This window comes from Hyperolius riggenbachi, chromosome 1 (assembly GCF_040937935.1).
Source record: "Hyperolius riggenbachi isolate aHypRig1 chromosome 1, aHypRig1.pri, whole genome shotgun sequence".
In the NCBI taxonomy this organism is placed as follows: Eukaryota; Metazoa; Chordata; class Amphibia; order Anura; family Hyperoliidae; genus Hyperolius; species Hyperolius riggenbachi.
Window position 1 is genome coordinate 33145907 of NC_090646.1, and position 26308 is coordinate 33172214.

Here is a 26308-nt window from a genome sequence, read left to right on the forward strand (position 1 = left end):
GCTATTCACTGCCAAATTTGCCACGGCACAGCATTATGCAAAAATTCCACAAATATTTATGCAAAATTATGAAAGTGTATACAAAATCACTTGAACTTATACATTATAATTATGTATAGGCATAATAGCGAAAGTTTACGTGAATTTTTTTGTAATTAGCTGATTACGACCATTACTGCGGTGCACTGAGTGTGCACTGCAATATTACCACTGTTTGGTGGATTAGAGCCATTGGCCTACATCCTATGTTATAAATACAATCAGGGTATAAAATGCATTTTACAGAGACCCAGCAAATCAAGTCCGAGTTAGTCCATGAGAAGGGTGTCATTGCCGGGGTAGCAAAATTAAGAAGGACGCACTAAGGGAGGAGGGGTTGCCAAATACTGACAATGTCACTCTTTTACATATTTTTAGTACTTTTTCAGTTGCTAAGTGATAAAAAGTTATTGTTTTTAGATAACACTAAAGTTATATTGTGGAATTAAACTAAGAAGAAAAAGTGAATTGGAAAAGGGTCATTGGTCCTTATTCAATTCTCTATTTCTCTTACATTTTCTCCTATGCAAAATTGTCACACCTTGTAGATCATTTTTTTTAAACCACAAGCAAGCAAAAAATACGCAAAATAATCTTGATAGTTCATCTACATTTTGGAACTTTTTCAAATGCACAGTGCTGAAAGATTATTTTAAAAATAAGTTGAAAATGACCTCCTAGGAGATGACTCAGGAGAAAAAGTTAATTGCATGTGGGCCCCTGACCCATATGCATGTAACTTTTTTTATCATGAGTTTTCTCCTAGGAGATAATGTTTCAGCTTCTCTTTAAAATCACTTTTCAGCACTTTGTAATTGAAATTTGTTATTGAAAAAGTACCAAATCTTAGGTGAAAAGGTACAATTATTTGGAGTATTTTCTTGTTTGCTGGCGGTTTAAAAGGCCTTTTATTGACTAGTTGTGAAAACCTCATCTAGGAGAAAACTAAGGAGAAAAGTGAATGGCATATGGGTCCTTATCAAAAAAATGCCCTTTAAGCCACCAGCAAGCAAGAAAATACTCTGAATGGTAGAGTGTAATAAGGGCACCTATTAAAAAGGGTGCCCCATTCAAATGCATGCAAATATTTTCTCAATTGGTGCCAAGTATATAAAAAGGGCAAAGTGTAAATATAAAACAACTATATCATTTGCAAAAGGGCACTGCGTACATATAAAACAACTGTAACTGTTATATTTAACTTTTCATTTCCATACCAAAGTTATCAAGCACAACAATCCCTTATTTAACAAATAATTGTTTCTAAAACTGCTCTCTATATTTTCTCAGAAAAAAATGGTTTTACTTTTTGCACCACAATGAGCAGCTTTCGTGATGCTCACCTATGTTACAAGTTATCGTTTTCAACAAACTTCAAATTATAAATTAAAAAAATATATATATTTTACATTTGGACTTCTCAATTGTCTTCTTTTTTTATTTTTATTTTACGAAACATGAAACCATTAACAATCATATACTAATTTATATTTCCCGAACAAAACAGGGAATTAAGATTCACAGAGGGGGGTTGTCTGTTCAGGTTAGGTTACACTCCTAAGAGTTCTGGTTCACCGTGGGCTAGTTGGGGAGTCTGTAACTCTGGGTGTTTCAAGCCCTATTCCACAGAGCCACATTAAGTCATGTCATGCACTGATGAGGATCAACCAGTCTAATATAGGCTGTATGCATGTTGGATTATTGTGGCTCTGTACAATTAACAAGCTGACACATCATTGCAATGCAGTGGTTCTGGAGGTGTGGCTAGCTTACATGGACAACAAAGGATGATATTCAGATTGCATATTCAGTGCCCACTGCAACCTGAAATACCTTCCGTTTTAACCATTTTAGCCTTTTGGACATGACTGTCACATCGAAAAGGCTGCTGCTGCGTGCTCCCACGTTCTCCTGTGTCTCCGCCCGTTAGCATAACAGCGTAACATAGTTCCCATTCATTGATCTAAGTCCCGGTAGAAAGACCGAAAGCTTCTTTGAGAAGCCGCAATCTTTCTGAAGAAGAAAAAAAGTTTCCCGTCCTCCTTATACTTCCTGGAAGCGAGAGTGCTCGCTTCCAGGACTAAAAGAAAAAAAAAAACTGTGGCCATCTTGCGGCCAAATAATTTTTTGTATTAAATAAACACACATTTTCACATTTAAAATTAACTGTTTACCACCCACACCAAAAATTACCCAAATAGATTGTTTAATAAAAAAATAAAATTACAATAAGAAAAAGAATAAAACAAAACACATAAATAGTTACCTAAGGGTTTGAACTTTTCAATATGCATGTGAAGAGGGTATATTACTAATATATATTTTTTTAAATTATAAGCTTCTAAATAGTGATGGACACAAAACAACATTTAAATGGTGTAATAACTGGGACAAAGGGGCAAATGCAATACATAGATTTTAATTATGGCAGCATGTATTATTTTACAGCTATAATGGCTAAAAACGGAGAAATAATGATGTTTCCCATTTTTTTCTTACTATTCCCATTTAAAATGCATTTAGAAAAAAATAATTCTTAGCAAAATGTACCACCCAAAGAAAGCCTAATTGGTGGCAGAAAAAAAAGATATAGATCAATTAATTGTGAGAAGTAGTGATAAAGTTATTGGCGAATGAATGGAAGGTGAAAATTGCTCTGATGCATAAGGGGAAAAACGACTGAAGGCTGAAGTGGTTAAGAAGGCAAACTTTTGTTTTGCTTAACATTTTAATATGAGGGCTTTTTGGTCCTTTGTAGCCCCTCACACACTTCTAGGATTTCTGGTTTACCATGAGCTTGCTGGGTAGTCTGTAACTTAAAATTATAGGGGATGGAATTGGAGAAATAGTGTATTTTTTTCATTTTTACCCAAGTTTTTCCTTTAAATTGAATAGAAAATAAAGTAATTACTGAAAACAAATACCACCTCAAAAAATCCTAACTTGTGGTAAAAAAAAAAAAAAAAAGGTATAGATCATTATGGATAGATAGTGGCTAACTATCTGTATTGTGCCAAGTGCCAACATAGAGAATTTTATTTCCTAAGATATACTGGCCCTAAAATACACTTTTTCTCTTAAAGGACAGCTATCAAAGTCAACCAAAATTCTATAAGTCACATTTATTTCTTGGGACAAGTTTGTCCCAGTACATATATTTCTAGTAATTTCTAGCAAATAGCAGTACAATGTTGTTGTTGTTGTTTTCATCTTTTAATAACTTATGTGAAGAAAATATGACATTTCCAGAAAACAGTTTTATCTGTGGGCATTACTATAGAGCACTGTACCCAGATCCTTCTCTTTAAAAGCTACACTGTAGTTAAAAAAAATCTCTTTGCTGTTCTCATACTGACAGCATGGGGTCACCCTCCCAAGTCTCAGTAACCCCTTGTCACCCATGTAGGCTGAAATAGCCACAATGCAGAGCCTGGATTGTGTGGGGTTCGGCAGCCTGAACGATACCAGCCCACATCATCCATGGTATGGGGGTCTGGGAGTGGAGCGGCCCATCCTTGCCCTCGCCCCTGCCCTGAAATGAGTACAGGGGTACCAAATTACCCCTTACCCATTTCCACAAACAGTAAAATTACATAAAAACACATAATTCAAAAAAGTCCATTATTGTTCTAAATTAACCATAAATACTTACCTCCGGATAATCCTAAGCCAGTATCATCAGAAATTTTTCTATGGTAATATCCTCTAGGAAGGGCCTGTGCCACCACCAATCCCAACAACCCACTCCCCCCCCCCCCACACACACACACACCCTGGTGCTGAATGGCCATAGACTGCCTCTGCATCTGTACTGCACATGGTGTGCACAGAAAAAATAGCTTCCAAAACAAGAATTTTCTCCAAAACCATCCACAAGATGGCCATTGGCCACCAAGAGTTTTCTCTGTCCCTGGAGGCTACACTAGAGGGGAAGAACAAGATGTTTTTCACAACATCCATATAAAAAGCAACTTGTTCTGCCACTCTGGTGTGGCCTCCAAGGACATAGTGTTGACGTTAATATGGACCAGATATTTTTGTTTTAGAAGCCAATTTTCACATTCCCAACCATTTCATTAATGCTATGTTTGCTGGAAATCTTTGTCTCTGAAGCATATTTTCACATTTCAAGCCATACTTATGCAGAGACAGACTATGGTCATTCAGCGTCGGGAGTTCATCAGGATCAGTGGTGGTGCAGGACCTTAGAGGAAACCAAAAATGGAGGGATGAAAATTGAAGTATTTGGTCCATTTCAAGCTGCACGGATTTTCAGTAACATTTGCATCAGCTTACATTATTTGCATGTCTCAAGTAAAGTAGAAAGTTGCAACTAGCCAAAGCTTTGTACCAATCACCCTTTAGGCGTCCGTAGCAAAGAAAAATGGGGAACCAGAAACATCTATAGTACTTTTGTACTAGAATGCCTTTAGACATATAAATGCAAAAACACAGAACACCTATAGATGTCCGAGACAAACTAAAGGTTAAACAAGTATTCTTTTCCAGATCAACTATGAATCATCGGACCCTCTCCTGAATGATAGAAAAATGTATCCAACTTTATACCGATTGCTAAACGATCCTCAAGTCTATTATGTAGCTATGATAAAATGTTTGCTACATTTTGGATGGAACTGGGTTGGAATGGTGACACCCGGTGATAACATTAGTGAGATGGAGCTACGTGGACTGAGCAAAATGATGACCCAACATGGGATCTGCATCGAGTATGTGTTTACATTCACTGATGGCTTGAAAACTATAAAAACTGATATTGAAGTTTTGAAGAAAAAAACAGCTACGGTTGTAATCATATGTGGAGCGTTCTCAATATCAACATTTAGTTTTATAAAGGACATAAACAATATTAGCTTAAACATTACGTTAATTCTTCATGAGTCCTGGCAAAATGTATTGCTTATAGAACATGCTCCATATCGTTCGATCAACTGCAGCTTAATTTTTGTAAGAAATCCATTCAGTGCCTCTGACACAAATGCTTTTATTAGAGAAGTCCTCTCATCCACCCACCCACCGGACCCGATACGGGAAGAGATCTGGCTTCAGAAGTTTAATTGCCTTTCTTCTAATGCCAAGAAAAATTTTGTCTTTCAGCGCATGTTTCACATTTCTGGAGGTAACTGCACAGGCATTCACCATAGTTATATTAGGTCTTATTTCTCCAAAATGGAGATGTCAGTGAGGAAGCCTTTCTATACAATTATTGCAGCATATATGCTGGCTACAGCCCTAAGGAAAATGTACTCTATGAAAAATGCATCTAGAAAGTACAGAGTAAGAGATGTGGTAAGTTGCAAAAGTTTCTTCCTATATTACTGAAAACAGAAGCCCTGGCAAAAAGTGTCTTCAAAGTTCCCACCTGTGCTCCCAATTGGTCCACTACATAGTCCCTTAGAATCTGGTTTAGCTTCATTCAATTATCCTAAGTTTTGCAATCTGAATCCCTCTGTTGGGATCTGTTGGGTATGAATCTATAATCGTGGCTATTTCCTGGCGTTGTATTCTGCTGTTACTATTTGCTTAGTTGATTAGTCAGCATTTTCATGTGTAGACTATCCTTGCCTTTGTGAGGCTAGTGCCTGCACCTTTGAGGCTAAGTGCACAAATAGCAGAAACGCAAGCGTTGCAGAAAACACTGCATTTTTGCCACTACTGTAAGTCTATGAGCCGCAGGAAAATGCGTGCGTTTTCAGAAATGCAGGTTTTGTTGCATAATCTTCAAAAAATGCAGGAAAAATGCACATAATGAAAGTCAATGCAAATGCAATGGTATGCATTTTGCATGCACTTTCCATGCGTTTTTCTATGCGTCTTTGGTTTAAAAAAAATTGTTTTGTGATGTATTTCCACTTCCTGTTGTCTTCCTAGTGATTAGCATAAAATGCAAAAGAAAAACGCATGAAAAATGCAAACAAAATGCATACACACATATGCAAACTGTCAACGCATTAACCAGTTCACCCCCAAGGGTTTTTACCCTAACGGACCAGAGCAATTTTCACCTGTTAGTGCTCCTCCCTTTTATTCCCTAATAACTTTATTACAACTTCTCACAAGAAAATGATCTATACCTCGTTTTTTTCGCCACCAATTAAGCTTTCTGTGGGTAATACATTTTGCTAAGAATTTTTTTATTCTAAATGCGTTTTAATGGGAAAAATACAAAAATAATGGAAAAAAATCATTATTTCTCAGATTTCAGCCATTATAGTTTTAAAATTAAACATTCTCTAGTGGATAAAACCAACTCATTTTATTTGCCCAGTTGTCCTGATTATTAAACCGTTTAAATTATGTCCCTATCACAATGTATGGCGACAATATATTATTTTGAAATATAGGTGTTATTTTTCTGGGTTTTTTTTGTTGTTGTTCTGGCCATAATTACAAGCCCCTATGTAATAAAGTAAAATAAATTTTCCCATATAAAATATAGATTGAAAAAAGCTGAGTCCCTAAGGCAACTATTTATTTATTTATTTGAAGCTGATTTTTTTTTACAAGGTTTTTTTTTGGGGGGGGTTGGAAATGTAATGTATTAATTTATTAATACAGTGTATGTTGATATTGTGTATGTGTGTGTATGTGTAATATACTTTTTGGCCACAAGATGGCGCTAGTGAACACTCTTCGTAATAGGAAGTGATCACTTTTTTTTTTACACTTTATTTAACTTGTAACAATTTCCTGTTTTTGTGAATGGACGTAGCCGCCGTTCGCAGTTACGTCCATTTACTCCAGGCACTGCGATTGGGTAGAGGACTGCTCGGTCCTCTTCCCCAATCACATAGCACGGAAACCCGACGGTAATGGCGGACACGTGCGGAGCGGCGGCGGGAACGTGCGGCATATTAAAACGTCATGTTGACATTAATAGGCTAAAGCATGACATTTTAATACGTATGCTTGACATTAAATAGTTAAAACAGACGCAAAACACTTCAAAAACACATCTGTGGTTTAAAAACGGTAACGCACACGCACCAAAAACACAGTAAAAATGCAGCAAAATCACACAAAAAATGCACACAACATCAAACAAAACATGACATAAAACGCAGCATTTCATGTTATGTGTGCACCCAGCCTCTCTCCTGACCTCAGTCTGCCACCCTTCATCAATGCATCTGATTCTATATAACTTGTTCTTATGGTCAGCAAGATCTTGGTCAGCGTGCTCTTGGATAGCAGTGCATCATTTTAGGTGTAGTCTAGTCACACAAATTATACCAGATTTGAACCATGAGTGAGCAGAAGGGAACTTGCGTCAGACTCGCTCCATCTAAAACATGGTCCGACTATTACTTTTGACTCTCTTGCTGCAAGGTTTTTTTCATGTTGTATATCATTTTTCATTTCCCTGTTACCCTCAAATCCTTGAACAAACTTCAACCTCTCACTGCCAGCAGCTCCCTTTACATATCTCCCTTTCACTGTTGGTGAATGCAGCCTGAAGGTCACATTTGTCAACAGTCTCCAAAGGGTAAATCCCGAATCCGATGTGAGAAAATAATTTGTGAATACATTTGCATGGGCAAACCACCAACATTACTGATGTTTTTCTCCTCCTCCATATAATGATCCTATTCCCCCGATGAGAGGTGCGTTTTGGTGTGGTTGACCTTCAGTAGCTAGCACTGAACACAGATCTGTTTCTGTAAATATACAGGACAGGAACCACCTGTCTTTCTATTTTTACTATTGTTAATATTTTTATTATTGCTGGTTTCTTAACTTTTTGATTACTTCAGTATTACACTGCTGCTGACTTTTTGAACCCTTATAATTTTTACGGTTTCTTTTTTTTTTCATCGTCCATGAAAGCTTCACAGATGTATCAGAAATTTACATTATGGTTCCCCACTGGAGAGAGATATCTTCTTTGAAGAGAGAAGGAAAGAAATGTCAGAGATGTTTATCGTAAATTTGGTCATACACAAACATGGGATTACTAAATTGCGTAACTTAACACTACTAACCAATTTTAGCACTAGTGGAGACATTGAGGAGCCATTGACTTTCAGACCAGTAAGTCTCACCTGGAAGGGAGGCACGGTAAGAGATGTAGATACAGTCCACAATCAGCTGATGTATTTTATGTTAATGAATAAGGATTCCGCGGAATTGACATTTCCGCATTTCTGAACAGAAAACCGCATTTCAGATCAGAATTCGGAAATCGGTATCCCGCAGAAATTTTAGCCCAATCACAGAACAAGCTTTGGACCAATAAGAGAATGCTGAATTTTTCACAAAAGTTTTATTGCAGAACAATCACAAGACTGATTCTCCGTTTTTCCGATTTCCATTTTTCCAATTTCCATTTTTTGATTATTTTTTATTTGTTGCATGTTTTGTATACGCTGATTCATAAAAATGACAAAAAAAAGTGGAAAATTGGAAAATGAAAAAAGAAGCAGAAATTGGAAAAACGTAAAATCAGAAATCAGAAAAAATATCATAAATGTGTATTTCCAACCATCCCTATTAATTATTTGTACAATGTTTACAACACAACCAACGGTAATTTAGTACAATATGAAGTTGTTGTTTTTTCTAAACCAACATGTTTTTTACACAGCTTAAGTTAAGGAGAGCACATATTCAGCAATATCCCACCTTCATTTAACCACTTGAGGATCACAGTCTTTCTACCCCTTAAGGACCAGAGCCTGTTTCTCCATTCAGACCACTTCAGCTTTCATGGTTTATTGCTCAGTCATACAACCTACCACCTAAATGAATTTTACCTCCTTTTCTTGTCACTAATACAGCTTTCTTTTGGTGCTATTTGATTGCTGCTGCGAGTTTTAGTTTTTATTATATTCATCAAAAAAGACATGAATTTTGTCAAAAAAATAAAATTTCCTATACATTTGAGCACGAAAGTTATTCTGCTACATGTCTTTGATTAAAAAAAAACATTCAGTGTATATTTATTGGATTGGGTAAAAGTTATAGCGTTTACAAACTATGGTGCCAAAAGTGAATTTTCCCATTTTGGAGCATCACTGACTTTTCTGAGCACCTGTCATGTTTCATGAGGTGATAAAATTCCAGGATAATATAAATACCCCCCAAATGACCCCATTTTGGAAAGAAGACATCCCAAAGTATTCACTGAGAAGCATGGTGAGTTCATAGAAGATTTTATTTTTTGTCACAAGTTAGCGGAAAATAACACTTTGTGACCAAAAAAAAAATGGAAAAAAGTTTCCATCTCTTCTAACTTGCGACAAAAAAAATGAAATTTGCCACGGACTAACTATGCTCCTCTCTGAATACCTTGAAGGGTCTACTTTCCAAAATGGGGTCATTTGTGGGGTGTGTTTACTGTCCTAGCATTTTGGGTGGTGCTAAATTGTAAGCACCCCTGTAAAGCCTAAAGGTGCTCATTGGACTTTGGGCCCCTTAGCGCAGTTAGGCTGCAAAAAAGTGCCGCACATGTGGTATTGCCGTACTCAGGAGAAGTAGTATAATGTGTTTTGGGGTGTATTTTTACACATACCCATGCTGGGTGGGAGAAATATCTCTGTAAATGACAATTTTTTGATTTTTTTTTACACACAATTGTCCATTTAAAGAGATATTTCTCCCACTCAGCATGGGTATGTGTAAAAATACACACCAAAACACATTAAACTACTTCTCCTGAGTACGGCGATACCACATGTGTGGCACTTTTTTGCACCCTAACTGCGCTAAGGGGCCCAAAGTCCAATGAGTACCTTTAGGATTTCACAGGTCATTTTGCGACATTTGGTTTCAAGACTACTCCTCACGGTTTAGGGCCCCTAAAATGCCAGGGCAGTATAGGAACCCCACAAATGACCCCATTTTAGAAAGAAGACACCCCAAGGTATTCTGTTAGAAATATGGTGAGTTCATAGAAGATTTTATTTTTTGTCACAAGTAAGCGGAAATTGATTTTAATTGTCTTTTTTCACAAAGTGCCATTTTCCGCTAACTTGTGACAAAAAATAAAATCTTCTATGAACTCACCATACTCCTAACGGAATACCTTTGGGTGTCTTCTTTCTAAAATGGGGTCATTTGTGGGGTTCCTATGCTGCCCTGGCATTTTAGGGGCCCTAAACCGTGAGGAGTAGTCTTGAAACCAAATGTCTCAAAATGACCTGTGAAATCCTAAAGGTACTCATTGGACTTTGGGCCCCTTAGCGCACATAGGGAGCAAAAAAGTGCCACACATGTGGTACCGCTGTACTCAGGAGAAGTAGTATAATGTGTTTTGTGGTGTATTTGTACACATACCCATGCTGGGTGGGAGAAATATCTCTGTAAATGACAATTTTTGATTTTTTTTACACACAATTGTCCATTTACAGAGAGATTTCTCCCACCCAGCATGGGTATGTGTAAAAATACACCCCAAAACACATTATACTACTTCTCCTGAGTATGGCGATACCACATGTGTGACACTTTTTTGCAGCCTAGGTGCGCTAAGGGGCCCAACGTCCTATTTACAGGTCATTTTGAGGCATTTGTTTTCTAGACTACTCCTCGCGGTTTAGGGCCCCTAAAATGCCAGGGCAGTATAGGAACCCCACAAGTGACTCCATTTTAGAAAGAAGACACCCCAAGGTATTCCGTTAGGTGTATGGTGAGTTCATAGAAGATTTTATTTTTTTGTCACAAGTTAGTAAAAAATGACACTTTGTGAAAAAACTATAAAAATCAATTTCCGCTAACTTTTGACAAAAAATGAAATCTTCTATGAACTCTTCATACATCTAACAGAATACCTTGGGGTGTCTCTTTTCTAAAAAGGGGTCACTTGTGAGGTTCCTATACTGCCCTGGCATTTTACGGGCCCAAAACCGTGATTAGTCTGGAAACCAAATGTCTCAAAATGACTGTTCAGGGGTATAAGCATCTGCAAATTTTGATGACAGGTGGTCTATGAGGGGGCACATTTTGTGGAACCGGTCATAAGCAGGGTGGCCTTTTAGATGACAGGTTGTATTGGGCCTGATCTGATGGATAGGAGTGCTAGGGGGTGACAGGAGGTGATTGATGGGTGTCTCAGGGGGTGGTTAGAGGGGAAAATAGATGCAATCAATGCACTGGGGAGGTGATCGGAAGGGGGTCTGAGGGTTTGGCCGAGTGATCAGGAGCCCACACGGGGCAAATTAGGGCCAGATCTGATGGGTAGGTGTCCTAGGGGGTGACAGGTGGTGACAGGAGGTGATTGATGGGTGTCTCAAGGTGTGATTAGTGGGGGGAATAGATGCAAGCAATGCACTGGCGAGGTGATCAGGGCTGGGGTCTGAGGGTGTGGGCGGGTGATTGGGTGCCCTAGGGGCACATAGGGGTCTAATCTGATGGGTAGCAGTGACAGGTGGTGACAGGGGGTGATTGATGGGTAATTAGTGGGTGTTTAGAGGAGAGAACAGATGCAATGCACTTGGGAGGTGATCTGACGTCGGATCTGCAGGCGATCTATTGGTGTGGGTGGGTGATCAGATTGCCCGCAAGGGGCAGGTTAGGGGCTGATTGATGGGTGGCAGTGACAGGGGGTGATTGATGGGTGGCAGTGACAGGGGGTGATTGATGGGTGATTGACAGGTGATCAGTGGGTTATTACAGGGAAGAACAGATGTAAATAATGCACTGGCAAATTGATAAGGGGGGGTCTGAGGGCAATCTGAGCGTGTGGGCTGGTGATTGGGTGCTCGCAAGGGGCAGATTAGGGTCTGATCTGATAGGTAACAGTGACAGGTGGTGATAGGGGGTGATTGATGGGTGATTGATGGGTGTTTAGAGAAGAGATGTAAACAATACACTTGGGAGGTGATTTGACGGCGGGTTTGCGGGCGATGGTGTGGGTGGGTGATCAGATTGCCTGCAAGGGCAGGTTAGGGGCTGATTGATGGGTGGCAGTAACAGGGGGTGATTAATGGGTGATAGGTTATTGGCAGGTGATTGAGAGGTGATCAGTGGGTTATTACAGGGAAGAACAGATGTAATTAATGCACTGCCGAATTGATAAGGGGGGTCTGAGGGCAATCTGAAAGTGTGGGTGGGTGATTAGGTGCCCGCAAGGGGCAGATTAGGGTCTGATCTGATAGGTAACAGTGACAGGTGGTGATAGGGGGTGATAGGGGGTGATTGATGGGTAATTAGTGGGTGTTTAGAGAAGAGAAGAGATGTAAACAATACACTTGGGAGGTGATTTGACGGCGGGTTTGCAGGGCATCTAATGGTGTGGGTGGGTGATCAGATTGCCCGCAAGGGAAGGTTAGGGGCTGATTGATGGGTGGCAGTGACAGGGGGGGATTGATGGGTGATAGGTGATTGGCAGGTAATCAGTGGGTTATTACAGGGAAGAACAGATGTAATTAATGCACTGGCGAATTGATAAGGGGGGGTCTGAGGGCAATCTGAGGAGAATCTGAGGGGTGGGGGGGTGATCAGGAGTCCCCAGGGGCCAGTTTAGGGAATTTTTTAAAAATAGCATTGACAGATAGTGACAGGGAGTGATTGATGGGTTATTAGGGGGGTGATTGGGTGCAAACAGTGGTCTGGGGGGTGGGCAGGGGGGGTCTGAGGGGTGCTGTGGGCGATCAGGGGGCGGGGGGGGGCAGATCAGTGTGTTTGGGTGCAGACTAGGGTGGCTGCAGCCTGCCCTGGTGGTCCCTCGGACACTAGGACCACCAGGGCAGGAGGCAGCCTGTATAATACACTTTGTATACATTACAAAGTGTATTATACACTTTGTAGCGGCGATCGCGGGGTTAACAACCCGCCGGCGCTTACGAACGGCCGGCGGGTTGTCGTCGCGGGTGGGTGGAGCCAGTTGCCAGGGGAAGTGCGCGTCATCAATGACACGATCGCTCCCCCGGCATGCCGAAAGGACGCAATGCCCTTGGGCGTATTGCGGTCCTTTCGGCGTCCACTTTGCCGCCGCCCATCGGCTGTGGGCGGTCGGCAAGTGGTTAAAGTGGATCCAAGATGAACGTTTGCTCATTGCATAATAGTGTTCCTTTCCTATTGTTTATAGGGCATTCCTCAAGCCAAATACTTTTTTGTTTTTGTTTAATACTCTAATTCCCTATAAACTAAATAAACCACGCCCACAGGTTTTCAGAGAGCCTTGGCATTTTCAGACAGTAGCAAGGGCTCATGGGATCTCAGTCTGTGCAGGAGGAGGGGGAGGTATTACAAGCCAGAGATTTCAGAGGCAGAGGGGAGGGGGGAGGAGGAGGGGGTTAGGTTTTTTTTTCACAGGACACGTGCTGAAGATGCAGATAAGCTTGCCTGTGTGTAATGTTACAAACAACATGGCTGCTGTCATTGTTTCACATAAAGAAATAATCATATTCTATTGAAGCGATTTGCAGCTAGATTTGCTGTGTAAACTATCTAAACTTTAGATAAGATATATAGACAAGTTACTTGTTATAACAAGTTTTTCATCTCAGATACACTTTAAAACCACTATGACAAATGTTAGTGCTACACAAATTATTTTATAATGTAATGCTTGGGATGTTCAGGTTCCTGCTAGATTGCCATTTCAGCTGTGTTTCTACTGAAATAACAATAACTTTTTTTTTATTACTTATAACATTCTAAGGGCCATACGCAATTTACTTTTTCACCTTAATTTTCTCCTAGGTGATATTTTCACAACTTGTAAATAAAAATGCCTTTTAACCATTTCCCCTCCCCCGGGACGAGTAACTACGTCCCTGCAAAATGCCATAACTCTGTGCAGGGACGTAGGTACTACGTCCCTTCCACCACGCCACGCTCGCCCCCCATGCTCGGTACCACCGCTCATTACCGCCGATCGCCCGCCGCTAGATCAATGAATGGGAAAACAAATCCCATTCATTGATCTAATTCCCCGTGTGAATGGCTGCAGCCGTCTATACAGACGGCTCGGCCATTCATTCATTCCGTATGCGTAGTGCTTCCGTTTCCGTACAAACAGTACGGAGCTGAAGTCACTACTGAGGACATCTTGTGGCCAAATTGTAATATTACACCCCCCTTTTTTTCAGTTTATTATCCCTAGTTACCTTTTTTTATTATTATTATTATTCTTATTAACCTCTGACCTCCCACACTCCCCTAAAGTTAGCATTTTTTTTTTTAATAAAAAAAAAAATACAAATTAAAGAAAAAAATACATAAATAGTTACCTTAGGGACTGAACTTTTTTAATATGTATACAAAAACTGTATACTACAATTACTTTATAAATTATGGGCCTGTAACTGGGGATAGACGCAAAACTTAAAAAATGCACCTTTATTTCCAAATGAAATATTGGCGCCATACATTGTACTAGGGAAAAAGTTTAAACGTTGCAATAAACGATACAAACGGGGAAAAAATGTGTGGGTTTTATTTACGGTAGCATGTTTCATTTTGAAAATATAATGGTTGAAAACTGAGAAATGATTTTTTTTTCAATTTTTTTCTTATTCTTTTTATTAAAACTGAGTTAGAAGAAAATAATTTTTAGCAAAAAGTACCCACCAAAGAAAGCCTATACAGTGGCAAAAAAAACAAGATATAGATTGTGTCGCTGTAATAAGTAGTACTAAAGTTTTAGGTGAATGAATGGAAGGAGCGCTGATGGGTGAAAACTGCTCTGGTTTTTTGAGAGGAAAAACCCTTTGAGGTGAAGAGGTTAATCCACCAGTAAACAAACAAAGGCTCAAAATAATTTTGACAGTATTTTTTCACCTACTTTTGAATACTTTTTCCATTGCAAAGTGCTAAAAATTAATGTAAATTAGAGATGAAAAAGTACCTGCTAGAAGAAATCTCAGGAGAAAAAAAGTGAACTGCATATGGCCCTAAGTGAGATACATGTTTTTTGTTGTTGTTGGTTTGTTTTTCCAGGACTATCTTGGCTTACTCTGGGTAATATCTTTTTTAAAAATACTATTTTATTTTTATAGACATTTCACATGGAAAAATAGAAGTACTATAAATGAGGAAGATACTTAACCCTGTTTTTTGTTTGTCACCCTTCCTACTTTGGTGACAGGTGTCCCCATTATAAAACATACTCAAAACATACTCTTTGGCTATTATCTTTGGAAACGATGCCGCATATGCCCAATTGTATTACTAGCATGTGATGTAGCAAAACCTTCACCCCTAGACTGTGTATATGTAGCAATCAGATCTGATTGCTAGGGCAACAGTTCCGGGTCCCTGATGCTGTACAGATGCATCACCATTGGGGCTCCAGTAAGTCAACGTAGCAATAGCATTCAATCGCTATGGGTGGGAGGCGCTGAAGGCTAAGTACACGGGAAATATGCAGTTCTGCACATATAGTTATAGTTAATGGTCCACTGAAAATTTCCATTTTTCCCTGTTCCATGTGTTTCCTTTTTCTCCACAGCAAAAATGGCTCAACATTCTGTTTTTACATTTCTGATTGTATTGTAACATTGTAATCACTTGTGATGTCACAGAGACACAGTGCACCCTGCTTATCAATATCTTCCCCTACTTTCATCTTTTTTGTTTTGATTTGTAAAACTTTTTTTTTTCAATTTTTGCTTTTCTGAATGATTGCTGTTATTTGTGATAAGAGCAATCACTCAGACTTAAGTGGGCGTGCACACATGCACAACTGCATACATGCGTGTGCACATACTTCTGCATGGATGTTAGTTATGCATATTCGGACTGGATAAAACAAGAAATAAAAAACACAGGGGCACCGGGAGCCCACTATCGTGTGATAACTTTTCGATAAATGGACAATATAATAAAGATTATTATACTCACAAAAGTGGGTTGCTTTTGACGGCAACCACTTTCAACACATGTGGAGAAGTACCGTCTCCACTCGGCCTTTCAGGTCGTTGCTCCTTAAGAAAAAAGAGTGCCTTATACAAAGATAGGACAACTCCCCTAACAAGTAGGGTATAACACTCAGGTAAAAGCAATGCACGGAGGCGCCCTTTGGTTTTGCACTGTTATTACTTAATGTTGAATAATCTCTAAGGTAAGAATAAAGCATCTTACCTGCAATGAAAGACTCTCAAATCGATAATTGGGTAGAAAATGTATTGTGCACTTTAGACAACGCGTTTCGCAGCCAAAAGTCGCTTCCTCAGGTCAAATACTCGTGCTTAAAAAAGAAAGAATTCCACATGGCACTCAGAAATACAAACAAATCACATCAGAATATCAATATATAAAAGACCATAAACATATAAAAAGTAAAAACATTAGTTCCTTCTTTGGTGCATATAATATAGGGGGGTTATATCCATATGTTCCTATATATGCATTAGTGATGCATATGTTCATGCAGGAGCAATGTTTTTCAACCGTAAGTGGTTAAAGTGGTCTGAAACTCAGCATTTCTTCTTTGCTCTAAAATATTATTTATAGCCTTAAACCTACTGGCAGAAAATAAAAATGTAGCAGAACAGCATTCAAACAGTTACATGTAGAACTTTGTTTTGCAGTGGAAAGCCCCTTCAGCTTGTGATTCAAATCCAAAGAGGAGATAACGTTACTTTTTTTTCTTTTTTTTTTTTACACATTCCTTAGTTCCTAGGTTCTCAACATGTGGTATGCGTACCCCAGGGGGTACTTCTGATGGTTCCAGGGGTACTCAGGCTTGGTTTACTTGACCAAATATAACAAATTTAGAGTTTTAGATAATGATACATCTTATTTAAACAACACCAAATTAGTATTTTAGCTAAGTAAAATCAATAGTAAATGCTTGGAAATTGTTTAGAACCAATTATGTACTACGATTTAAATATAGATTTGTATAGATTTGTCAAGGGGTACTTGTGATAATGTTTACTATGCTAGGGGGTACTTGATGAGTACAGGGGCAGCAAAGCCGTTTTTAATTTTTTTTTTTTCATGTAGCAAGACAAGGTCTCGCTACATGATAGCCGCTGCTCAGCGGCATCCCTCCAGCCCCATTCAAAGAATGGGATCTCCTGGAGGGCTTCCCCCATCGCCATGGCGATGGGCGGGATGACGTCAACGACGTCCTTGACATCGTGACGTCAAAGGGGACTCCGATCCACCCCTCAGCGCTGCCTGGCACTGATTGGCCAGGCAGCGCACAGGGTCTGGGGGGGGGGCGGCTGCGGCGCGACAGATAGCGGTGGATTGGCGGGTAGCGGCGGCGATCGGATTGCACATGCAGCTAGCAAAGTGCTAGCTGCGTGTAGCAAAAAAAAAATTATGCAAATCGGCCCAGCGGGGCCTGAGCGGTGCCTTCCGGCGGCATAGCCCGAGCCCAGCTCGGGCTTACCGCCAGGATGGTTAAAAGGGGTACACACTGATAAAATGTTGAGAAACACTGCCTTAGTTGATACAATTAGTTACAACTGGCAACATGCTGAAACGGAAGTGTACTGAGCTGACAAGCAGAGACATATCAGAATTTTTTACTAGATAGCAGCTGTATTTATTTACTAAGATCTATTAAAATGGAATGGCAACATTCAGAGCAGATAAACTGTATGTTGGGAACTTGTAGTTTGTAAACAGGCAATATTACTTGTGCACAAAACCAAATATAACTGTTTAGGTAATACAAAGTAGGAAAACATACTTTTTATTGAATGTTATGTCAGAGTTTTTTCCATTTTAAATATTATTGTATTGAATTAGTTTTATGCCTCCTCCAGATATTTGACTGCCACTGAGGAAATGTGACTCTCAGCAAGGCTGTACACTTTGCTTGCAGCTGTTGAAGTGCATCTCCTCATGGCTGCCAAAAGATTAAAACAAACTTTTGGGAGGGCACGTCTTCGGGGAGACAGCGTGAAGCTCCGTATTCTAAGGGCCTGTTTCCACTGGCGAATGGGATCCAAAGGCATGCAATGCGGCTACGCATCAGTTCCGCTCCCATTCATGTCACTACCACATCTGGAGTTGCGGCCACCCATGAGAGGAGATGGGACGCAAATTCGGCCATACGAGAACCTGCATCAATTCTCGAATTGCTGTGCACCGTTCTGCATAACCAGCACACAATGGAAACTGTTCCATTGTCGTGCATTGGTTTCGGTGCAGCCGCTACGTAGCCACATTGCACTGTGTGTAGTGGAAACATGTCCTTACTCTAACTAAAGCAGCTCACAGCAATATCATACATCACAAATAAAAAAAAAACTGAAGAAAAGGCTTTCAAGTCTTTCAAGTTACAAAAGTTAACAGGCTTCTTCCTGAATAAGCAGCAGCCTCAAGCAGGGAAGAACAACAAAGATGGCCCTGGCTCACCTTCATATTTCAAGTGCTTCACAGCACTCCTTCTCAAGGCAAGAGAGGTCAAGCCCAAGGGAAGCAGCAAGAGGTGGAGATCAATCCCCAGATAACTCCTCTCCTAGCCCAGACACTCCACCATCACAGATCCAATTGAAAACCAAACCCAGACTACGGGAGCCCACAACTTCAGAGAAGCAAGTAAGCTCCAACGCGAACACAGCGGCCACATTGTCTGCAGCACTTTCATGTTTGTAATGCAATTTTGAACTACCATAAAGTCTTTTGATCTGAGAGAGTTTTTTAGAGACACCAAATTGCTCTTCAAGCAAGCCTGCTTGCTCCGAACCAGGGAGCTTCTGAGCAAACAGGCTTGCTTGAAGAGCAATTTGGTGTCTCTAAAAAACTCTCTCAGATCAAAAGACTTTATGGTAGTTCAAAATTGCATACAAACATCTGTATCCACACTGGGAGATTATCCCACACAGAGGAAAGGCAATCCCATATGTTCATAATGACAAGATACCACTGCTAAAGTTGGCAAGGTAATATAAATCATCCCCAGTATCGAGAGATATTAAGAGGACTATTAACTGGATAATTATAATACAGAATAAGCAATCATGTTTACATTAACTCCTTTAGCTAATGATCATTGTCATTTTAGAGTAGAATCCAGTGCTTGATTGCATAGTTTGTGGTTATATAATCCCTCTCCACATATAAAAACACAGAAAGGAAAAAGCAGAAAATATAAAGTCAACACAACTTGTACATATAAAAACGATGAAGATCCCACCCCTCCTGTTCCTCCCCTTTCAACATACCAAATGTAAGGCTTGGTGGTGTATTCTCCACAGTCAGCATGCAACGCATGAGCTGACGTGGAGGAGGTACACACACTAGCACAAGGAAACAGGCTATCCCTAGTATAGTGGAGGGGAGGACTGACTCCAATACGAGATTGTGGCGCACAGAGCCGGTACAGATCCGACAGCCACAAACAATACTTTTGCGATAACGTCTCAGCGCAAGGTAGCGCTGAGCGCATAAACCAGAACTGAGGAGATCAGGACAGGAAGACAGAATGAACGCTTGCTTAACTAGCCACTACTTAGTGACAGCAAGCGTCCACAATAAAACAGACTGGAATGAGGCAGCTAATGCGTTGCGGCGATGGCGTGCCTCACAAAGACAGGACAGGATAGTCAGGAAATAGCAGGATCAAGATAGATGAACGTAACACAGATAAATATACAATAAGTATGATATCCTAGCGTATTACAATTACAGCTATCAATGAAACTATTTGTAACGTCTGACTAACATATGTATATATCGGCAATGAACCGATATATGACATAAGCAGGAACACTGACTTAGGACTGGAACGATACAGGGAACAGGACTCAGAAGGATTCGCTATCTCTTCGCAGAGATGAACGCAATCCACAAACGGTAACAGGACAGGATTCAGAAGGATTTGTTATCTCCTCGCAGAGATGAACGCAATCCACAAACAGGACCAGGAACAGGATAACTAGCTCAGCACGGGTGATCAACGTGCTAGAACTGGCTAGCTGAACACAGGATATAAACAGTTCGTGTACGTATATATCAGCGTCACTGATGTATCAACGTAACACGAATACAAGGAAAATAATAAACATGCTGGTATGCATATATATGGGCAATGAACCAATATATGATGCAAAACCAGCAAAGTATCTTTAGAACAAGAAACACGATCGGGGGCTGAAGCGACAGCAAGACAGGCTTAAACTGAAGCTATGAAAACCCGAGGAGTCCTGCAGGAAGCAGATCTTTATACTGAGGTCATCCAATGGGAGCAGACATGCAGATTCCCACACAGGTGAATGATAATCAGTCACAAGCTGACAGCAGGGAAAGGCAGACAAAGCTATGCAGCTTGCATGGAAAGAGATCAGAACTTCCTGAGCTGCAGCACTACTACTTCCAGCAATACCTGCTGCAGCAGCGATCATGACACCAAAATATAGTAATACTACATCTCTTCATGCATAGATTTACCAAGGCTCTTGTCCTAACTAGTGCCATCAGTCAATATTTGAAACCCTAAGACAAATGTGAGTATCACAAAATAATTTGTGTGGTTAAACTATGAACTATGCAATACACGGATCTGATCTGAGTGCATACTGTTTTATTCAACAAGAGAGGACTTTCCTTTTAAACATATGTACCTGCATTCATAAGGTACCCTTTTCTCGATGCAATGCCAGATGTCCTCCTGGGTCCAGGAAAGTCCCTACTGAAAGCTTCCATGCCTGCTGCTATGGTTGTGTCCAGTGTCCAGAGGGGGAGGTGTCTAACGTCACAGGTACGAGTCTGAGATGCGTAATTCTGCTCCACAAGTGTGTTTGTGAAATCACGAGGAAGTATTCCAAGAAAACGAACTGTATCCTTCCCCTGATTTACCAAACTATGAAATATTACATAAAAGCAGATAATCCCTATGGATTGCAGAGTTTTGCATAAATAAGAGAGTCTGTAAAATATAATTAATTGCAGTAGGTACTGCTGTATTGTTATTTAACACTTTTTCATACTAACAAAATAAAATCCCAACATTTCATTTTAGAGTCACCATGGACCCCGTAAGCTATTTTAAGTAATTTCTTCTTTGGTGGTAGCTTAACCTCGATAGTGTTATGATTATTTCCAGATTTTAGGTTCTAAAAGTGGTGCAATTTTTTCACAAGCTTCTAGACCAGGGGTGCCCACTAGGTAGATCACGATTTACTGGTAGATCACGAAGGACTTCATGGTAGATCCCGACTCCACTACATTTTCCATTCTGTATATACAAGCGTGCTCCTAAAGTTGTACATACTGTAGGTAGATCATTTTGACTTGCTATTTTTTTAAAGTAGCTCACAAGCCGAAAAAGTGGGGGCACCTCTGTTCTAGACCCTAAAAATCATACTGCTGAATAGAAATGTGGCAACCCTGCACATTACACTTCTTCCATGGATCCCACTCAGGGATTGCTCTGAGCTGACACAAGCCTAACTCAGCATTACTGCTAAGGAGGTTAAGGCCTGGGTCCACCACTGATACCATTGCTTCTAAATGGCAACACTGCAAGTGGAACAACCCCCACTGTGTTTCCACTGTTGTAACGCTTTGCTGATCACTGGCAAGCTGGAAAGTGCTGCAAAAGCGCTGCAAGTGGGTCCCTAGCCTCATGGTATATTTTTGCTAAGGTTCGAAACTTTCTCTTTTGAAAAAATATTAGTGTATAAACTTAAAAGGATATGGGCCACTTTGTGAAATAAAATGAACGGTCTGAAACTGATTGTTGAGGGCTTCCTGAAATATTTAACACACGCAGCCTGTGCATTCAGAATAATTCACTGGCTTACCTCTTCTGTGGTGTCACTGAGTCTCAAAAACAACATAAAGGCAAAGAATCAATATGGCTATAGAAGTTACATTCAAAAAGGCAAGTGCATCACACATACTCGTCATACTTCCGGCTTCCTCTGTAACGATATGTGTCAGCAAGTAACAGAGTTCTGATTATTAGGTGATCTGCAGTATCACCTATAATACAGATATATACCTGATTATATGGTGATCTGCAGAATCACCAATAATACAAGTATACCAGACAGCTAATGTGATAGCAAGTATAGTGATTGGTGCAACAGTAGTACTGATAGGTTTAGCTATACCTCACCAGAGGAGCTGGTGGGCACTAACAGTACAGAGCCTCTCACCAGAGACTAGGGCCCTCTGGTGAGAGTAGAGTGGTCAGACTAATAGAGTTGGCAACAGACAGACAGATACGGTACAAAATCAGAAGGCAAAGGCAAGAAGGTTTTAACAGGCAGCGTTGGCAGCAAGATCAGATGGGTAGAAGTACAGAATCACTGAGCGTAAGAATAGTCAGTACGAGCAAGAGTCATACACAGATAATATACAGTATTTCAATAATAATTATAGACATCAAACAAATCCTATCACTGTGTGAAATCCCCGGTTTCCTCCCGGATCAAAGCACACCGGATCTATCTAAGGTCTGAGCGCTAACACGAAGTATTCGCAACAGCAGACAAGTTGCGAGTGATTCGGCAAGGCTTAAGAAGCAGAGGAGACCCCTTCGGCACGCCCACTCCCATCAACCAATGAAGAGCGGTGAGCGTCTCCTCTGACGTCAGCCGACCGGCCGGTCTGCTGACGCGCCTCCTCCCCGCATAAAGGTCCCGTCTGTGCGCGCGCGACAATGCGACCCTATGTGCTACTGACAAACCCATCCTCGGCGTGCTAGACGCCCGAAGCACGGATAGATCGCTAGGCTGGGAGATGGAGGCAGCTGCGGTGGTATCGCTGTTCACCGCAGCTGTCACTTCCATGTTTGTTACATCCTCTAGCAATAGTGGAAAACCATAAACAATTCAAATAGGAATGAAAAAAATAAATATATTTTATTTTTTGTTTACTTTATAAAAATATAAATTACTTAAATATTATTCTTGTGTTAGTTTCTAAGGTAGTTTTAGTTTCTTATTTCTAAGGTATGACAAATAATGGGTCTCCATAGTTTAATTGATTAGTTTATATTATAAGTTAAACACTGTCTTCTAGAAGAGTATTAACTTTATTAATGACTGAGAATTATATAATATCCATTAACTTTTTTCCATTGTTCACATTGGATATTTTTAATTTTATTTTATTGCAGTTATTTTTTTAATGTGGATTTTAATCATGTAATTGATACAATCTCCTTCACAAACCCATTCAACTCAATACATAAATTATTTTTTTTTACAAATTTTCATTGCAGATGGTGAGAGCTGCTTTCAATGTCCCGAGAAAGAGTGGCCTGATGAGAAGAAAGTGACTTGCATTCCAAAAACATATGAATTTCTGTCCTATGGGAATGATGTTCTGGCTTTGATATTTTTACTTGTTACCTTAATACTTTTAGCCATGACACTATTTATATCGGGGATCTCCATTTATTACTGGGATACTCCAGTTGTGAAAGCCAATAACCGGACTTTGAGCTTCATTCTCCTGACCTCCATCCTGCTGAGCTTCCTCTGTGTCTTCTTGTTCCTCGGACGTCCTGTGGATATAACCTGCATGCTGAGACAAGTATCTTTTGGGGTCTTCTTTTCTATTGCGGTCTCTTCTGTTCTTGCCAAGACTGTCACTGTCTGCATTGCCTTCAAAGCCACCACACCTGGCAGCTACTGGAGAAAATGGGCCACAGTCAAAGTATCCAACTCTTTGTTCCTGATCTGTTCTTCCATCCAATATATGATTTGTGTTATTTGGCTGTCAGTGTCTCCTCCTTATCAGGAGTACGACATGTACTCTTTACCTGGGAAGATCATCATTCAGTGTAATGAGGGGTCAGTGATTGGCTTCTACTCCATGTTAGGTTATATGGGATTTCTTGCAGCTGCGAGTTTCTTTCTGGCTTTCATGGTGAGGACATTACCGGATAGCTTTAATGAGGCCAAGTACATCACGTTCAGCATGCTGGTGTTCTGCAGTGTCTGGATTGCCATGATCCCGGCCTATCTGAGCACCAGAGGGAAATACATGGTGGCTGTGGAGGTATTCGCCATCCTGACCTCCAATGCTGGATTATTGACCTGCATATTTTTCCCAAAATGTTATATTATGCTTCTCAAACCTGAGCTCAACACTAGGAAAGAAATTTGTAGCAGAAAATGAGCCTCTGTAAAAAAACAAAAGCAAACAAACAAAAGAAAACAATAGCTCGCAATGGTAGATGTGGAATTGTTGTCTATAGATTTGAACTACTTTGCTAGGTGAGGTCTTTATTAGTTAATCAAAAACTAACTAACTTTTTTCATCAGAGCCAATGTGACCACTTGAAAATGGAAATGGGAAAGTATTAAAAAGGAGGTAAGCCAACAGTCCTGGTAGCAAAAAATAAATAAATACAGTATATTCTGGCGTATAAGACTACTTTTTAACCCTTGAAAATCTTCTGAAAAGTCAGAGGTCGTTTTTTACACCGGGTATCATTGAGGCCGGGTGATACGCCCTATTCTGTTACTGACTCTCAGATCTCGCTGATTAGGACTGTAGTGAAGCAGCGCAGGTGCACATGTGCGAGATCTGAGAGGCAGAGAAGGAGTGGAAGAGGCGTGTTTTATGGGCACAGCACAATCTAATCTTCCATACCGCTCTGATAAACAGGTAGACAAGGAGAGCTGACCAATCTACTTAGGGAGAGTTGACCAATCTAACCAGTCAATCGCCTATATACTGGGTACCACATACAGTACAGCACCAGTATCTGTTCATGAATAGCATCAATATGTGATTTTTAAAAAAAATGTATTTGGTGTGTTGGAAGAGGGAGGTAGTCTTATATGGCAAGTATAACCCAAACTCTATATTTTAACTGGAAAAGTTAGGGGGTCGTCTTATACGCCCCATTGTCTTATATGCCCAGTTGTCTTATACAGGGGCGCCTGAAGCAGCAGGCACTACAAGCAGCCGCTTGGGGCGCATTCCTATCAAAAGGCGGTACCAGCATTTACTACTAACGTTAATTATCTTTCACGTCTGACCATTCCTTCTCCCCCCTGTCACTCTTCAGTGCTTCTCTCAGCTCCTTTACTACACTATCCTTCCGCCCCTCGGCCAATAGGTACATAGCTCTTTCCCACCTCCCCGCCCCTTCCTGGAAGCAGCCACAGAGCATGTGTGAATCTGCCTCTGGCCCCCGCCAGCCAGAAGATCGGAGTTGCTTGGCTTGCCATACCTAACCCACTAGATCGTGTTTCCTCTGCAGAGGTGAGAGTAAGCTGCAGGGGGGAGACTCACTGCAATCAGCGGCAGCCAGCAGTGCTGATAAGGAGGAGAGAGGACAACGAGTCTCCTGACAAGGCAGCTGTGCACTGTGTGAGCCCACTTAGGGCCCTTTTCCACCAGCGCGTTTGCGCTGGCTGAATCGCAAAAACGCAAACCGCTAGCGATTTTACAATCGCTACGGTTTGCTTTTTAACATAGGAATCGCGGTAGGTCATTTCCACTACCGCGATTCGTTTTTGCCGGGAACGCGTGGCGGAGCGATATTTGCCGCGATTTTGCTATGCAGTGCATAGCATAGCAAAATCGCGGCCGCGAACGTCGGGGAATCGCCGGTAATTGCGATTCAGCAATCGCTAGCGTTCAGCATGAACGCTAGCGACTGCAAGTGGAAAAGGGCCCTTAGAGCTGTGTATATCGGCATGTAGCATGTGAACTGTAGGATGCTGATATACACTGTGCACAGCTGCCTGTCAGGAGACACAAGTCTCATGTCATGTCCCTTGCTGTAATCAGCACTTCTGCCAGAGATCCAGAGATTTTGAGTCCTGATTAGGACAATGACTGACCACCTGCTGAGAAGATCAAAAAACAATAGGGGTGGGGAGGGGGCAGTGGGCAGGTGAGAGGAGAGATAAGCAAAGACTGCACACAAAGTTACACAAAATTACCTATGACATTTCTCTGGTCTTTGTAGCCTGAGCAGAAGCCATGGGTTTGCATATAAGCATACCCATGGCCAGTGCCGGGACAAGGTTTTCCAGCAACAGAGGCTGAGACTCAAAAGTGTGCCCCCCCCCCCCCCCACCACTGCTTTGGCCCAGCTCTGATAAGCAGGGTATTGGCAAGGTATTGACGTAAAAATGCAAAAACGCATTTTTTGATGTGTTATCTGCATTTTTTAAAACGCCTGAGTGTAGATTAGCTCTAAGGGCTCATTCACAATACACGCACGAACGCAATTTCCTGCATGCGTTTCTTACAGACTTATGAAATGCGCTACAACACAACATCGGCAGCCTTGACATATTTGAGCTCAACGGGAAAACACGTGTCATGTGCTAAGATGTATCCTGCTGCATTACAATGCAATGCTTGCAAAAGCTCACGGTGCTGTGAAGCATCTCGCACTGTGCAGTGAGTCGTTACTGAAAGCAAT